This window comes from Ovis canadensis, chromosome 6 (genome assembly GCF_042477335.2).
Source record: "Ovis canadensis isolate MfBH-ARS-UI-01 breed Bighorn chromosome 6, ARS-UI_OviCan_v2, whole genome shotgun sequence".
Lineage (NCBI taxonomy): Eukaryota > Metazoa > Chordata > Mammalia > Artiodactyla > Bovidae > Ovis > Ovis canadensis.
Genome location: NC_091250.1, coordinates 51,658,451 through 51,677,247, shown reverse-complemented (window position 1 = coordinate 51,677,247; position 18,797 = coordinate 51,658,451).

Genomic DNA, 18,797 nt, shown 5'->3' with positions numbered 1-18,797 from the left:
ATGTGCCCTGGGCATACTGGATTTTTTTTTTTAATAGGTGGTTTTATTCTGTTTTTCTTCTTTTGTATGTGTATTTAAAGTTCACCATGTTGTGCATGCAATCATGTATTACATTTGTCCTTTTCTTTCTTTTTTTCTCCCAGCTTTACTGAAGCATAAATGATAAATAAAAACTATATATACTTAATGGGTACAACACAATAATTTGATATATGTGTACATTGTGATTACCAAAATCAAGCTAATTAACACTTCTGTCACTTCATGTACTTGCCTTTTCTGTATGAGAACACTTAAGATCTATTCCCTCAGCAAATTTCAAGTGTAAAATATATTGTGATTAACCATAGTCACCATGCTGTATATTAGACCCCTCCAGATCTTATTCATCTTATAAATGAAAGCTTGTACCCTATGACCAACATCTCTCCATTTCTTGATTCCGTATCCCCCCAAACTTGCAATAGTTCTATTCTCCTGTGAGTTTGACTTTTTCAGATTTCATATATAAGTGAGATGATGCGTTATTTATCTTTCTCTATTTGATTTATCCCACTTATCATAATGTTCATCTATCTTGTAAATGGCAGGATTTTCTTGTGTTTTAAAGCTAATAATATTAATTCATATGTATTATCTCACATTTTTTTCATCTATTCATCTGTTGACACTTAGGAAAAACTTAGGGGAAGGTAAGAAATTCCAAGGATAGCTGTTGAGGAGCTGCAGGAGATATGGATTCAATCCCTGGGTGGGGAAGATCCCCTGGAGGAGGGAATGGCAACCCACTCCAGTATTCTTGCCTGCAGAATCCCCATGGATGGAGGATACTGGTGGGCTGCAGTCCATAGCGTTGCAAAGAGTCAGACAGGATTGAAGTGACTTAACACATACACATATAGTGTGAGATTTCACAAGGAGTAGCTGTGCATACCAGGAATAGGGAACATAGGAAGGGCCTGGAGAAAGTTTCATGTTTGACTCAGCAGATTTCTGACCTTAGAAAAGTCAGACACTTGCAAGCAAATAACTGTTTCAGTATACAACCATATTCATACTTGGAAATATGATGCTGTGGTCCTGTTTCTCAGTAACACCCTTTATTCTGGCAACACCTAGTTTCCTAGACCATACTTTCATTCATGCTCTTGGTTTTGTCTTTCTCTTACTTCCTCCTCTCTCTTTTTCTTCTCCTTCTCCTTGTCCCTAAATAATTATGTGCTATCCCCAAAATAAGAGCAGATAGTGAGTTCAGATTTGTGACTACCAGACATGGGAGTTTTTGTGTTGTTTCTTTAGCCAGCTCTTAATCTATTCACTTAACAAGCATTTGTTTGCTAATAAATGTTAATGCATAGCTATTGTTCTAGAGAGGGAATGGTTAGCAAATAGTAATTTAAGAAAAGAAAGAAGAAAAAAATTTAGATACAGTCTCTACCTTTAGGAACTTTACATCAAAGTTTACATCAAACTTAACATCGCTTAAGGAAGGGACCAATAATAATCATAAATAATCATCCCCCAATAGTTTTTATTACAAACTGATATGGGTGCTATGACAGAAGAGCTCAAGTAAGTGAGTGAGGGTGAGGGTGCCCAGAAAGGATTCCTTGCAAATGTGACACTTAACCTGAGTCCTAAAGTAGGGATTCTCAACCGCAATTTTGAAAAAGTCTGGAGGCATTCTTGGTTGTCCTAGTTGGGTCAGTTCAGTTCTGTTCAGTTGCTCAGTCGTGTCCAACTCTTTGCAACTGACTCCATGAACTGCAGCACGCCAGCCCTCCCTGTCCATCACCAACTGCTGGAGTCTACCAAAACCCTTGTCCATCGAGTCAGTGATGCCATCCACCATCTCATCCTTTGTCATCCCCTTCTCCTCCTGCCCTCAATCTTTCCCAGCATCAGGGTTTTTTCCAATGTGTCAGCTCTTCGCATCAGGTGGCCGAAGTATTGGAGTTTCAGATTCAACTCAGTCCTTCCAATGAACACCCAGGACTGATCTCCTTTAGAATAGACTTGTTGGATCTACTTGCAGTCCAAGGAACTCTCAAGAGTCTTCTCCAACATCACAGTTCAAAAGCATCAATTCTTCAGCACTCAGCTTTCTTCACAGTCCAACTCTCACATCCATACATGACCACGGGAAAAACCATAGCCTTGACTAGATGGACCTTAGTCAGCAAAGTAATGTCTCTGCTTTTGAATATGCTATCTAGGTTGGTCATAACTTTTCTTCCAAGGAGTAAGCGTCTTTTAATTTCATGGCTGCAATCACCATCTGCAGTGATTTTGGAGCCCCCTAAAATAAAGTCTGACACTGTTTCCACTATTAACCCATCTATTTCCCATGAAGTGATGGGACGAGATGCCATGATCTTCGTTTTCTGAATGTTGAGCTTTAAGCCAACTTTGTCACTCTCCTCTTTCACTTTCATCAAGAGGCTTTTTAGTTCCTCTTCACTTTCTGCCATAAGGGTGGTGTCATCTGCATACCTGATGGATATTTCTCCTGGCAATCTTGATTCCAGCTTGTGTTTCTTCCAGTCCAGTGTTTCTCATGATGTACTCTGCATATAAGTTAAATAAGCAGGGTGACAATATACAGCCTTGATGTACTCCTTTTCCTATTTGGAACCAGTCTGTTGTTCTATGTCCAGTTCTAACTCTTGCTTCCTGACCTGCATACAGGTTTCTCAAGAGGCACGTCATGAACCATCTATTTATCTGGAAGTTCACGGTTCACATATTGCTGAAGGCTGGCTTGGAGAATTTTGAGCATGACTTTACTAGCGTGGAGGTTTATATTTTTGGTCATGTTGTGTGAGTTTGGTTTATGTCTATAACAGGGACATTTTCCAAAAAAAAAAAAAAAAAGAATCTATTATAAAAAAAGAAATAGGTAAGGCAGTTTAAGAGGTACAAACTTCTGGTTGCAAAGTCAATGGGTCATGGGTATGAGATGTGTAGTGTGGGGAATATAGTCAATAACCCTGTGATGTCTTTATGTCCGGGGAGTTTATAATTTCCTCAGTTCTGTCTCACCACAGTAAAAATTTGAATGATGGATGGACCAATGTAACAGCTCCATGTTACAGCTAAGTTTTATTTTCAAGCAAAGAATACATCCTTGAGGCGTGAGGGTCAGTCAGTGCAGTTGCTCAGCTGTGTCTGACTCTTTGCGACCCCATGCATTGCAGCACGCCAGGCCTCCCTGTCCATCATCAACTGCCGGAGTCTACCCAAACTCATGTGCATCGAGTCGGTGATGCAATCCAGCTATCTCATCCTCTGTCGTCCCCTTCTCCTCCTGCCCCCAATCCCTGCCAGCATCAGAGTCTTTTCCAATGAGTTAACTCTTCACATGAGGTGGCCAAAATATTGGAGCTTCAGCTTTAGGATCAGTCCTTCCAAAGAACACTCAGGACTGATCTCCTTTAGAATGGACTGGTTGGATCTCTTTGCAGTCTAAGGGACTCTCAAGAGTCTTCTCCAACACCACAGTTCAAAAGCATCAATTCTTTGGTGCTCAGCTTTCTTCACAGTCCAACTCTCACATCCATACATGACCACTGGAAAAACCATAGCCTTGACTAGACGGACCTTAGTCGGCAAAGTAATGTCTCTGCTTTTGAATATGCTATCTAGGTTGGTCAAAACTTTCCTTCCAAGGATTAAGTGTCTTTTAATTTCATGGCATGAGGGTGGGCCTACCCAAAAGACATGAAGAGAAGAGAAAACAGAGGCCCAATTTTGGCTCCTCTTTTTATATGTCCCTCCCCCATGCCCCAAGCCTGCCCTATGGAAATTTATCTAGCCAGAAAGGCTGTTGTTTTTTTTTTTTTTTCACCTGTGGTTTTCACTCTGGTCCTTGGACCTTGGTTTATTCTATTTTCACAGACTTTTCCCTTCTTTGTTTTTTAGCCACTACCATTCTGGACTCCTTTTTTCCTATTCTAACTACCTAACATTCCCCTCTCAAGAGATGGGAGGCCAATTCTTTGGGAATAGGGGCGTTGAGTTCTCTCTGGTTACTTCCTGCTGAATTGGGATGGCATTGGCATTGGGCCCCCCTTCTTGCTAGTCTCAAGCCTCCGAGTCCTTATAGCAGTGTCCATCTAAGGGTGAGTGATATTTTCAGTGGTCTGCTGTAGTTTTATATATCCTAGTTGAACTGGCATTGCATGGTGTAGCTTGTTGACCTGGGCAGAGACAAAATGGTTTAGACAATTGATAATACATGGAGCAATCATAAGTAGCATCAATATGGTGATAACAAGGATTCATAGGGGAATTAGCAAACTCCAGATTCTCCATTGCCAGGAGAAGGATCCCCAAAGAGAGATTGTAGCCACCCCAAGAACTCTCTAGCTCATTCTTTGAGATATTGTAGGATCTGATTGTTTTTCTTGAAGACTGTGAGACTTTCTTTAACTTAAGTGGAGGTATTCACCCAGAAACAGCATGTCTCATTCAAGATGGCTCAAGTCTCTCCTTGTTCAGGGATCAGGAGAGCTGTCTCTTGTCTCTTTTGGAGTACAACCCCTGCCAAGCTGTGTTGGTTCTTTACAGCTATCCTGAGAAATCTTATCCCCAGAAACTTAATTTTTGGAGGTGTTCATTAGAATGGGACTCATTTGTAGTCCTGAATAGGTATGTGAGATCTCCCAGGGGCTTACAGGTGTATTGAGTGTCCTCTTCTGTTTTCTTCCATGGCTTGACTTGTGAGTAGTGAATCCAGGAGTCATGTCCTGGTTCCTTGACTGCTGTGGGGGTAGAAAGTATTATAGGATAGGGGCCCTTCCATGTGGGCTGGAGCTGAGCCTTTGGGGACCCATCTTTCCAGACTTTAATTAGGACTTAAGTCCCTGGAGCGTATAGTGGTGGCTGTTTAGAATCTTTTGGGTCCTGGTGGACACCCTACAAGTGTATATCTTACTGCAATTTCCCAATGGGCATGGTATAAGACCAGAGGGTTTGAGCCTCTGGTCATTGACATAAACAAAATGTCCCCATATAGCATCTCATAAGGACTAAGACCAACCTGTTCCTTAGGGGCAATACGACTGTGTAGGAGAACTATTGGTAAAGCCTTCCATCCCAGGGAGGTCTCCTGGGCTATCCTTTTTATTGTTGATTTTAAGAATTGGTTGGCTCTTTCTACTTTTCCTGAAGACTGAGGTCTCCAGGCACTATGGAGATAAGTAATGCCCAATGCTTTAGAGACCCCTTGGATGACCTTAGAAGTAAATGATGTCTCATTTTCACTTTGTAATGACCTGGGCAGACCAAATATCGGAATGATTTCATGGAGCAGTGTTTTTTTTTTTTTTTTAAACCACCTCTTCAGCCTTCTCTGCAATGTGGGAGACCTGGGTTCAACACCTGGGTTGGGAAGATCCCCTGGGGAAGGGAAAGGCTACCCACTCCAATATTCTGGCCTGGAGAATTCCATGAACTGTATAGTCTGTGGGGTCGCAGAGTCGGACATGACTGACTTTCACTTTCAGCCTTCTCAGTCCAGGTGGGAAAGCCTTCAGTCCATCCTGTGAATGTATCTGTCATGACCAATACGTATTTATACCCTTGAGAAACAGGCATCTGGGTGAAGTCCATCTACCAGTCCTTTCCTGGGTAGGTCCCATGTCATTGGATGGGCTGGGCCAGCTTTGGTCTTCGAGATCCTTGGGGGTTGTTTAACTGGCAAGTGGGACAAGAGGAGACCACTTGCCTTATAGTCGTTTGGAGGCCTGTTCCTCTGAAGGACCTTTCTAGTAATCTTTGGAGGCCCTTTTTCCCTAAATGAGTGGTGGCATGTAAGGAGTTAACCAACTTCCATTGGAGGTTCCCAGGCAGAAAAAAGAGTCCCTCCTTTTGGAACCACCCCATATGATCTTGAAAGCCCTCACTCTTAGCTTTAAGAGTCTCACCTTCAGGATATGAAGGAGTTTCTGGAAAATTAGTCTGTGGAACTAGGGTGGCAACCATATTAGGTCACTGTTCTATCATGCTGCTCTCTGAGCTGCCTGACCGGCTGCTTGGATCCCTCATGCCGCTTCTGTGCTCCCTTTTTGGTGTCCTTTACAATGGGAGTCAAGGCTATGGTTTTTCCAGTGGTCATGTATGGATGTGAGAGTTGGACTGTGAAGAAGGCTGAGCGCTGAAGAATTGATGCTTTTGAACTGTGGTGTTGGAGAAGACTCTTGAGAGTCCCTTGGACTGCAAGGAGATCCAACCAGTCCATTCTGAAGGAGATCAGCCCTGGGATTTCTTTGGAGGGAATGATGCTGAAGCTGAAACTCCAGTACTTTGGCCACCTCATGCGAAGAGTTGACTCACTGGAAAAGACCCTGATGCTGGGAGGGATTGGGGGCAGGAGAAGAAGGGGACGACAGAGGATGAGATGGTTGGATGGCATCACTGACTCGATGGACGTGAGTCTGAGTGAACTTCGGGAGTTGGTGATGGACAGGGAGGCCTGGTGTGCTGCGATTCATGGGGTCACAAAGAGTTGGACATGACTGAGTGACTGAACTGAACTACAATGGGAGAACTGAAACCTCAGTGGGCAGATGGACTGCCTCCGAGAGTCTAAGAATTTGATCACCATATTTGATTGGGGACCCTCGGGTGGTCAAGTGGCCCCTTTCTTTCCAAGTAGCAGCATGTGCATGTAGCACCAGAAAGACTTACTTGGAATCAACGTAAATGGCTGCTCGTTTTCCTTTTCACAGCTCTAAAGCTCGAGTCAGGGCTATGAGCTCAGCTAATTGGGCTGAAGTAACTGGAGGCAAAGGTTTAGCCTCTATGGTCTCAAAATTGGAGACTACTGCATATCTGGCTCTTCTTTTTTCATCCAAGACAAAGCTGCTTCCATCAGTGTACCAGATTTCCTCAGGATTGGTCAGAGGATCTTTTGACAACCTGTCTTGGGGTTTTGTCCAGTAGTCCAAGGTTTCTAGGCAAGAGTGAAAAGGGAGAGAGCCCTTGGGGGTAGGCAGGAAGGTAAAGAACATCACAAGGGGATATAGTCAGGCCTGGATTTTCCATCAGCTATACTAGATAGCTGAGGATCCTTTGATCAGACAACCATAAATGGCCTCTCCCATTCAGGAGTTGTTTCACTTAGTGGTTGGTAAAAATAGTTAGTTTGCCCCCAAAAGAGAATTTTAAAGCATCTTCTATCAGAATTGCAATAGCTACAAGATTTCAAAGGCAGGGAGGCCAGCCTCAGGTGGTTGGGTCGACCCTCTTGGACAAGTAAGCTACAAACTGGGGCTCAGGTCCTAACCTTTTGAGCTAACACTCCCAAGGCTATTCCTTTCTTTTCATGGACATAAAGTTGGAATGCTTTTTCTGGGTCTGGCAACCTCAAGGCAGATGCTTGAGTTAAGACTTCTTTTAGTGTAGCCTCTGCCTTCTTTTGAGGAGTTCCCCATATCAGTGGGATTGAATCATCCCGTCCCTTCAAGCTTTCATTTAAGGGCTGGGCAACTAGACCATAGTTAGGTATCCAAATTCTACAATACCCATTTAGCCCCAGGAAAGCTTGTAACTGTTTTTGAGTTGTGGGGGAGGGTAACTGGAGGATTTCTTGTACTCAGTCAGAGGGCAGACTCCTGGACCCGTGTGTAATCTGAACTCCCAGGTAAGTGACCTTTGTCTCGACCATCTGTGCCTTAGCACAGGAGACTTTATATCCCCTCTCTGCCAACAAGTTTAGAACCTGAATTGCATGTTGTTGGGCACTTTTCTCATCTAAAGAGCAGATTAGTAGGTCATCTACGTATTGTAATATTTTCCCATTAGGTCCCAGGTCCATATCTAGGAGATCCTGACTAAGAGCCTGCCCTAACAGATGGGGGCTATCTCTGAACCCTTGAGGTAATACTGTCCAAGTCATCTGTTGGTGTTTTTCTCCTGGAGCCTCCCACTAGAAGGCAAAAAGGTATTGAGATTCATTAGCCAGTGGTATGCAAAAGAATGTATCTTTGAGATCAAGGGCTGTAAACCGCTTGGCACTGGGCAGAATTTCTCCCAAGATTACATAGGGGTTGGGTACTGTGGGATGGAGGGGGACTCCAACTTCATTTATGATCCAGAGATCTTGAACCATTCGCCAGGTCCTGTCCTTTTTCCTTACAGGGAGGATTGGGGTGTTACATGGCAAATTGGTGGGGACCAATAGCCCACAGGCAAGGAATTTATTTGTTAGAGGCTGTAGTCCTTCCTGAGCCTCTCTTCTGAGAGGGTATCGTTTCCAGTTTGGAAACCCAGTGGGATCTCAGAGGACAATGATGATTGGTTCAGCTTGGTGGGCTTGTCCAGGAGTCCCCTGGTCCCACACCTGGGGGTTATGGAAGACGAAAGTCTTCCCATAGTTTTTGGTCCCTCCCTATTGGAGCGGGTGTAATGGGTTCCTCAGTAGTAATCAGAAGCTGTAGGGCTCTAGGGGCTAAAAGCTTCCCATCACAAGGGTGGTCCTCTGTTTAGTGAGTATATCTCTTCCCAATAATGGAGTAGGACACTCAGGAAGCACCAGAATCTGGTGGGAAATTATTTGTCCATCGCAGCAACAGAGAATTGCTCAGGTGAATATTTTTGTAATTGTTTTTCCTGTAACACCCAAAATGGTACAGGTTTGGGAGGAGAAGGCTCCAGAGTAGGAGGTCAGGGCAGAGTAGGTATCCCTTGTGTCAACCAATAAATTCTCAGACCTAACTGCCACATCCAGTTGCACCCTTGGCTCCAGCCCTGTGATGGTTATCTGTGACTGATGGGCTGGCTGGAGTGGGCTGCTTCAGTCCTGTTGGACCATCGTGAGGGAAGGCTTGGTGTTTGACCTTGAGGCTCTTGAGTCCCGAAGGCAGAGTGCCACCCAATGTCCCAGTTGATGGCATTTGTAGCAAGCCATCTTAGGAGACTTGTCATGATTTGGACACTCTTTGGCCCAGTGTCCTGCTTGTCTACAGATTAGGCATTTGCCTTGTGCCTTGTCCTTCAAGGACTCAGGGTTTGCCATAGGGCTTCCTTGGAGGGTGACCAGCATCTGGGCATGCCTTGTCTCTTTCCTTTTCTTACTTTCCTGGGCCTTGGCTTCCCTCTCCTGTTTTCTGTTAAAAAAGGTGTTGGTGGCTGTTTGGACCATCTCATCTAAAGAGGCAGCAGGGTCCTGCTGTTGTAGGTATTATAACTTTATCCTGATGTCTGATACACATTGGGACAGGAATTTGCTCTTTAAAATCACCTGTCCTTTGTAAGAGTCTAAGTCCAGATTGATAAACTTTTGGAGGGCCTCTTTTATCTTTTCCAGAAAGGCAGTGGGGTTCTCATTGGGCTCCTGAGTTATTGCTAAGACCCAGGTATAGCTGATTACTTTTTGCTGGGCTGCTTTTAGTTCTGCCTTTACACAGATCTGGAGAAGGAAATGGCAACCCACTCCAGTATCCTTGCCTGGAGAATCCCATGGACAGAGGAGCCTGGTAGGCTACAGTCCACAGGGTCACAAACAGTCGGAAATGACTGAGCGACTTCACTTCACTTACACAGATCAGAAAATTATCCCTTTCCCAGATGTGCTCAGGGTCATTATAATTCCAATTAGGATCTGAGGAGGGGACCACAGTTTCCTCTACTGGATGTTTATCACTTGACATGTGAAGCAAGCCCTGTAACATACTTTCTGTTGTTTAGTCGCTAAGTCGTGTTCGACTCTTTCGTGACCCCATGGATTGTAGCCCACCAGGCTCCTTCTGTCCGTGGGATTTCCCAGACAAGAATACTGGAGTGGGTTGCTAGTTCCTTCTCCAGGGGATCTTCTCAACCTAGGGATCAAACCCAGGTCTCCAGCATTGCAGGTGAATTCTTTACCAGCTGAACCACAAGGGAAGCCCAACATAGCATACCTTTGGGCTTCCTTTAAGACCCTAGCATGCTCAGGGTTTGATTAAGTATGACCATGATGTCCTTCCACATCAAGTTGAAGGCCAAGGTAATGTGTTGGAATGTATCTATATATTTGCCTGAGTCATCTGTGTAGCTTCTCAGGTCTTATTTGATCTGTCTTAGTTCTAAGAGGGAGAAAGGCTTATGGATCTGCTTGGTCTGAATTCTCCAGTTTCAACTAAGGGACAGACTCAAGTTGGCTTTTGTGGAGGGGTTGCTCTTGGATATGGGGGCATGTTTGGATACAAGAAAGGGGCACCAGGCAACTTGGGAGCCATAGGAGGTGAGCCTTCACAGGGGGATTCCTTCTCTTGCTTGTCTGTGCCTAACACCATTTACCTAGTAGGCTACCTTTTAGGGCATACAACAATCCCATACGTAAGACAGAGTCCCTTCATATCTCTTAGTCAGAAGAAAAGGTAGACAGAGGGGATCCCTGTCCATCTCCCTTGTTTTTTTGCAGAATAAGTCTGGCTGCAGGATGGTATTCCTCAGCCCAGTGTTCCTTGTCCCCCAGAGGATACTGTGGCCATGCAGTGGCACAAAAGAATTTTAAGTGACTTCTCCTTAGGGTTAGAGGACTGAACAGCTTCTAGTTATCAAGGATGCATCTCAAGGGTGTCTGTTGGGAAGTGGATTGGTTATTTCCCATCTGAAAGACAGTAATGACAGGGAGGAAAAGAAAACAAAAACAAAAACAAAAACTAACAGGCCTCCTTCTATTTCCATGGGTGGACTTCCTTAGGGGTGAGTCTTTTTGATGCTTATCCTACCCAGTACTGTTGCAACTTGCGAGCCAGGCATCCCCAGGTCAGGGTGCAGATCCCCAGGCATGCTGAGGCATGACAGCCTCCTGGAGATTGAATCCTAAGACAGGTCGAGGCAGGTTGGACTCCTGAGGTTTGGGTCCCTGGGAAGGTTGAGGCATGTCAACTCCTGGGAACCCTGGACTGGTGGATCCCCAAGCAGGTTGAGGTAGGACAACCTTTTGAAGACCAGATCTCTAGGCAGTTTGAGGCAGGTTGACCTCCTGGGACCCCTGGGTTGGAGTTGGGTGTCCGTAAGGTCTCCAGTATGACCAGAGCTGGGTAGGATTAAGGGGTTGTAATCTTAACTCATTGCTGGTTTGTCCACCATGGATGGGAATAGATATCATGATGTAAAGCAATCCAAGTCAGTGCCCTGAGACTGGGAACCTGGTGAAACAGCCGTAAGACTTATCCTCCTATTGCTCTCTCTAAGGGAATGTAAGTCACTGATTTCCTCCCCTGGTCTTTTCTAAGAATAGCTTAGGGTGTCTCCAATGGTAAACAGTTCATTGTCATAAACCTACAGTAATGACTAAGGAGTAGGTTAGCCGGTCCTGTCAGGGGCATTAGGAGTATTTTAATAATAAGCAGAGTTAAGCAATGTTGCCTACAACAGGGTCCTGGTTGTAGGAGTTAGTAAATGGCTTAAGAGCAAACAGATAAGAGGCAACAGACCAGGTGTTCCATAAAAGTGGAGTGGAGATTTGACCTGGGGTATGTTTATAACTTGAAGAGAAGGGTAGCAAGGGTTTGGGCCTAAATGGCCTGCAGGGCTAACTCCCAAAGTGGCAAACATTATTCCTGGAAGCCCAATTGCCCTTGAAGGGATGCCACCAACAGATGGACTTCCAGCAGGCATTGTGTGCCTGTCACCTACCTTAGTGGATTCTCTGGGAGATGCTGGTGTTGCACATGTTGTAGGAAACTTAGAAGATGAAGGCCTGAGTACCTAGAAGGATTGGATACTATACAGTATTTCCCTCCCAAGGGCCAGGTATTTTCTTGTTGTCCCTCCAAAAGATTGTAAAGGCAACATTGTGAGCCCAGATGAGGCTCAGGAAGAGTATGAAAAAGAAGGGAAAGAGGGCAGGGCACAACTTTTGAAAGAATGACATAGCCCAAGGGCATAACATAAACCAATTAAAATCAAATGGGTCCAAGATAACAAGTCAAATTCAACTAAACCTTGATCCTCAGTCTGCAAGCTAAATGACACACCCAGAAATGCCAGGATAGTTCCAAAGCACTGTCAAAAGGAATGGGTGGTTCCCAAATGGTTGGAATGACCCTCCTACTCATTAGCATATGAAATAACCCAGCCTTCAAAAACTGACCACACCACATTCCACGGCCACTGCACTCCCCCTCTGTGATGGCCCACATTCTTGGAATGTGCTTCTCTCTGAATCTGAACAAATCCACCTCTTACCTATCACTGTGTCTCTCACTAGATTTTTTTGCAATGAGACATCAAGAGCCTGAGCTTTATCATGTCCTGAAACTAGGCACTGTGGGTTTTGGCTGGGCTTAAGTCCTGGGAGAGAGGAGCTAAAGGATGGGAGGAAAAAGCAGTGGAAAAAAAGTACCAAGGAATCCCCTTCATAACTGCCAGAAAATCTGCTAAATACCTGACCTGTTCTCACAGTTTTCATTGGCTGGATCCTTGGCACAAAGAAGATTAAAGAAGATTAAGGACAGAAAAACTCCCATGCATTTGGGCAACAACTACTAAGTAGCCCCTGCCTGAGTCCCTCATTTGTACCCACTACCACTCTCCTATTCACGGTGGGGTGGAGTGTGGCGGATTCAAGGAAACAAGAAACCAGAGACTGTAAAGAAATTAAGATTTTGTTAGCCATATGTCCTTCCAGCCATAGGAGCGAGGACCTCCTACCTTAATCAGGTCTGCTGAAATCCGAGACTGAGCCCTGTGAGCTTTTTGCTGAGTTTATTTTTGCTGTCCCGGTTTCCAGCACACTGGGATTCTTATCGCTTCCCCTGTGCTGGGTTTTCTTTGCATTCAGTTTCCACCACAGAAGCTTTCACTGAGTTGGGCTTCTGCTGTGCTTGGCTTCTGCCTCATGGGGGCTGAGCTGAGGTGGTTTCAACCAGGTTAAATACTAGTCATGGCACCATATATGTCAAGGGAGTTTGTAATTTCCTCAGTTCTGTCTCGCTGTAGCAAAAATTTGAAGCAGTGGACAGACCACTGTTACAGCTCCATGTTACAGCTCAGTTTTATTTGGCAAGCAAAGAAAAATACATCCTCAAGGCATGAGGGCGGGCAGACCCAAAAGACCCGAAGAGAAGACAAAGGCCCAATTTTGGCTCCTCTTTTTATATGTTTTTTCTCCCCCGACTGAGCCTGCCCTATGTAAATTGGTCTAGCCAGGAGGGCTGTTTGTTTTACCTGAGGTTGTCACTTGGGTCCTTGGACCTTTGTTCTATTTTCACAGGTTTTTCCCTGTGTTTTTTTAGCCACCACCATTCTGGACTTCTTTTTCCTATTCTAACTACCTAATATATACATGGTGACAGATGGTAACTAGACTAATCATGCTGATCATGTTGAAATGTACAGAATTATTGAATTGCTATGTTGTGTAACAAGAGTGAACACAGCATTGTCAGTAAAATATGCCTCAATAACAGGCAAATGGACTTAGAAAAAGATCAAATTTGTGGTTGCCAGAGGTGGAGGTAGTGGGGTAAAGGGGAATTGGATGAAGGCATAATAAAAATAGAATCATTTTGGATTCCCATAATGTATATTGTCCTGGATATTCCCATGCATTGACTAGGCTTCAATTGTTTCAGGGTGATAGCAGATAGCACCTGACAGAGAATTCATTGCTGAACTCTGAATGTTGCATTAGACATTTTTTGAACACCTGGTAAAATAATTGTCTTGAATAACAGAGTTTTAAAAGAAAAGAAAAAAAGTTCTTGGAATTCAGACACTTTTCACATATCGAGATACCTACCTATGACTTGGATCATAGTGGCAGGGGAAACACACTCGCCTTGGCCAGGCACAATAGTGAACCATTCGTGTGAGCTATTTTATGACTGAAGTACTAGTAAGGAGCACAGAACAAGCCACGATCAAATGGAAGAGTTCAAGAACGGTCAGAAGGCGATGCCATGTGTTCTACCACCTCCCAAAATCCTTCTCTCTGGCATCCATTCCTCCATCAATGCGTGTAGCACCAGGAAGTCCCCTGAGTCAGAACGATTGGCCAGAGACAACCTGGAAACTAATCTCAAATGGAAATCAGGCACTACTAAAAAGGGACATGGATTCTGGAGACAAACAGAAATGCCCACTTTGGCCTACTCCTCAGGCTTCTCAATAGCTGGACACACACTTCTTTCAACACGTGGCTTAAAACATGCTCGAGTTTACATAGAACAAGCAGACACCACACAAACAGCCCTTAAAAGCACATACGTCACCTCAGAAAATGCAATCCAAAGAGTAAGTTACTGAATTCAGATTCTAAGAGCTCTGATAAAAATAAAAATCATATATAATAACACAGCTTAAGGTCTACATTAAATATGCTTTGTATTTGATTGACTGCAATCCCAGTGAGTCTGATGTTTGGAAGATGAAGTAGCAAATAACTTTTCTGAACTTGCCCTTGCAGGGTATCTCAGTAGATCACTCAACTATGATCATTAGACTGTTTATTCTTCAAAGGCTTACTTTAAAACTTTTCTTTCACTGTGTCCACTAACCCAAAACTGTTACATAATAAACTTGGCCCAATCTTCATCTGCCTGTCACATGGAAATATCCCCAGATATAGTAAATCAGAACAAAACCCTAATCTTTGACCTTGTTATTCTGAAATGCTACTAATGTCCCATCAGTGGTTTCCTTTACAGTGGTAAGCAATAAACTTAACTTTGTTTTAGCAGCAAGTTATTTTGAGGAGCTCTTCAGAGAGTGAGTGGTTGACCCTGGGTGAGGTACATTCCTTTTCTTGGGTCCAAATATAGTTTCTCATGATTCAATAATTTATGGGTAAAGAGACAGTTATCTATATGGTGCACATGTAAGAACAGAGTGGTGCAGAAGGAAAAGAGTGACTAAAGTGAAAACTCCCATTTGGAAAAGAGGACACATCACATAGGGATGACTGGTCCGAACATCCATGGTGTGGACTCTCTGACCTGCGAGGTCTTCACTTTGCCAGTCTGCTTACCTCTGGCTTGCTTATGATGTTTCTTTTCTACAGTCCTTCACCACTGTCTCTGAGAGGGTCACTGGGTTTGTTACCCCTTTCCCTTTGCTGCTTAGAGACTTACTTCCTATTAGTTAAGGAGCTTAGAGATTATATTCAGGACCTAAGAAGTCCCAGCTGTGGAGCTTATTTGGCAGTAAAGTTCATTAAATGTATAGAGGCCTCCAGGAAGTTTCATAGGCCAGCAGCCAAAGACAGAGATCCTGATGAGTTGAAGTCTTGACGTTCAGTTCTAGCTACCAGAGTTTTTGTGTTAATGAGCCTCCATTTCTCTGCTTTGCTCATTTATCAAACTCTGTGGTTCTCAAAGTGGTTCCTAGGTCAGCAGCAACATCACCTGAGGAGTGGTTAGAGATACAATTTCTTGGGTCCAGACCTACTCAGAAACTCTGAGGGTAGGGCTCAGAAATCTGGTGGAAAAGGCACTGGAAGTAAGATAAAGTTTGAGGCAACAGCTTTAGTGATGCTGTTTGGGGGCAATCTGAAACAATCAGCTGGAGATAAAAATGCCATGAAAATGCTCTCTTTCTGCAGGCTTCATGTGAGGGCTTCTTCTCAAGGGGAGGAAAGAGCCTTTTTCTTATTAGTAGGAGCTAATTATTAATACTGGAGGCCTGGATGGGGAACAGGAAGCAACAGCATTTTCCTGAGTCACAAAGATAACTGCTCTTCCAATCTTTCTGGATTCCAGGTATTAGACTGCTGGCGACTGAACAGGCATCAGTTACAGTGTTTCGCTAGTCAAGCTCTTATTTTCACCCTTCTGCTTTCCAATGGCAGTATCAAAACTATTGTACCTCTTTTATGTAGGAATTTATTGAAGGCCATTAAATATAGTCAATACACTCTAACAGCCTTATTTTTTCTCCATAGTTCCTTCATGCAAAAGCTTCAATACACACATGATCTGGTTTTCCAGGGTACGAATGGATAAAAACGATTATTTCCATTATCATGTATTAATAACTAGAATCTTCCAGCCACTGAATAGATGTGTCCCACTGACCTCTACCCAATCTCCTTGGCTCTGCCAAGACCACATTTTAGAGTCTCTTAATGTTAACCTGACTTCTGGTCCTAATTTTCTGTTTCAAGGACCTGAGTTATAAGCAACAGAAACCAAGTATGGCTACCTTACATGGAAAAAAAATTGTGGAGAGAGAGAAGATTTATTGAAATAAATGGTACCACCCCTGCTCCCCTAGTTTCGCCTGGAAGCTGGGGGAAGAGAGAAGGGAATGGGCAGGATACAAGGATGATGAAGATGAATCAGTGGGAAGAACAACCACTGCAGGATGGGTCAGGTGGTTCAGATGTAAACAATACACCTGCAATGTGGGAGACCTGGGCTTGATTCCTGGATCAACAAGATTCCCCTGGAGAAGGGCGTGGCAACCCACTCCAGTATTCTTGCTTGGAGAATTCCATGGAGAGAGGAGCCTGGAAGGCCACAGTGCATGGGATCGCAAAGAGTCAGAAACTTTCACATAGAATCAAAGACTGTCTGTATCTAGTAAAGAAATTTCAAACGTGCGTGCACATGTGCACATGCACACACACATAGACACACATGCGCACAGATTCAGAAACCAAAATATTGTATTTAATAGAAATTTTTACCCTTAGCTATTATTCATGTAGCTTGGCATGCTATAGTCCACGGGGTTGCAAAGAGTTGGACACAACGTAGCAACCGAACAACAACATTATATATACGAGGAATTTTATGTGTAGTTATAAATTAAACATGTAAAAATAGACTAGGGATAAGGTAAAAATGCAACTAATTTCTAAGTCCAAACACCCTTGATTTAAGATCACATGATAAATTCCTAACCATATGAAACTGCTTACTAGTTGAGATAGTTACTGATTCGGCTATTATGAACCTCCCTGGCAGATGTTCTCTGGTCATTTTATGGTATTAAAAATGACAGACTAGGGTCAAACTCAGTGGCTAAAAGAGGCACCTATGAGGTTGGAAACAGCAAAGAAAATCTATACATATTACAGAAGGAGCTGCCAGTTCAAAGCACTAAAGTTTATATCATCAAGGACATAAGATTGTTTTGTCACTTTCATTTGTAAAAGTAAATGAATGGAAACATGCACATATGTTTGACTATAGAGCTATCCCACTGGGTCTCCATCTCATGGACATCATTATCTTGTAAAAGAAAATTATTCCATTTGTGAATTGCAGACATGAATATATTCACAGCAAAATGTGTACAATTTGAAATCTATGCTCTATTTTCCTGGTTGTGTGACTGTTGAGTTTTAAGCCATATTTTTCACTCTCCTCTTTCACTGTCAGCAAGAGGCTCTTTAGTTCCTATTTGCTTTCTACCATTAGAGTAGTATCATCTGCATATCTGAGGTTATTGATATTTCTCCTGGCAGTCTTGTTTCCAGCTTGTGCTTCATCCAGCCTGATATTTCACATGATGCACTCTGCATATAAGTTAAATAAGCAGGGTGACAATATACATCCTTGTCACGTTCCTTTCCCAATTTTGAGCCAGTCAGTTGTTCCATGTTGCTTCTTGATCTGCATACAGGTTTCTCAGGAGGCAGGTAAAGTGGTCTTGTATTTCCATCTCGTGAAGAATTTCCCACAGTTTGTTGGAATCCACTCAGTGAAAGGCTTTAGCATAGTCAATGCAGCAGCAGTAGAGGGTTTTCTGGAATTCCCTTGCTGTTTTCCTATGATCCAGGGGACTTTGGCAGTTTGATCTCTGGTTCCTCTGCCTTTTCTAACCCAGCTGGTACATCTGGAAGCTCTTGGTTCATGTATTATTGAAGCCTAGCTTGAAGGATTTTGAACATTACCTTGCTAGCATGGGAAATGAGCACATTGGTATGGTAGTTTGAACATTCTTTTCACTGCCCTTCCTTGAGATTAGAATCAAAACTGACCTTTTCCAGTCCTGTGGCCACTGCTGAGTTTTCCAAATTTGCTGGCTTATTGACTGTAGTACTTTAACAGCATCATCTTCTAGGATTTTAAATAGCTTAGCTGGAATACCATCACCTCCACTAACTTTGTTAATAGTAATGCTTCCTAAGATCCACTTGACTTCACACTCCAGGATGTATGAATCTAGGTGAGTGACTATACCATTGTGGTTATATGGGTTATTAAGACCTGTTTTGGACAGTTCTTCTGTGTATTCTTGCCACTTCTTCTTAATCTCTTATGCTTCTGTTAGGTCCTTACCATTTCTGTCCTTCATTGTGCCCGACTTTGCATGAAATATTCTCTTGGTATCTCTAATTTTCTTGATGAGACCTGTAGTCTTTTCCACTCTATTGTTTCTCTCTGTTTCTTTTCATTGTTCACTGAGGAAGGCTTTCTTATCTCTCCTTGCTATTCTTTGGAACTCTGCATTCATTTGGGTATATCTTTCCTTCTCCTTTGCTTTTCACTTCTCTTCTTTTCTCAGCTATTTGTAAGCCCTCCTCAGACAACCATTTTGCCTTCTTCCATTTCTGTTTCTCAGGGGTGGTTTTTACACCACCTCTTGTACAATGTTATGAATCTTTGTCCAGATTTCTTCAGGTACTCTGTCTATCAGATCTAATACCTTGAATCTATTTGTCACTTCCACTGTATAATCAAGGGAATTGATTTAGGTCATTCCTGAATGGCCTAGTGATTTTCCCTACTTTCTTCAATTTAAGTCCCTAATTTGCAATAATGAGCTCATGATTGAGCCACAGTCAGCTCCAGGTCTTCAAACCAAGGGACAATATAACCATCTCAAAATAAATTAAAGGAGAGATTTGGAACAAG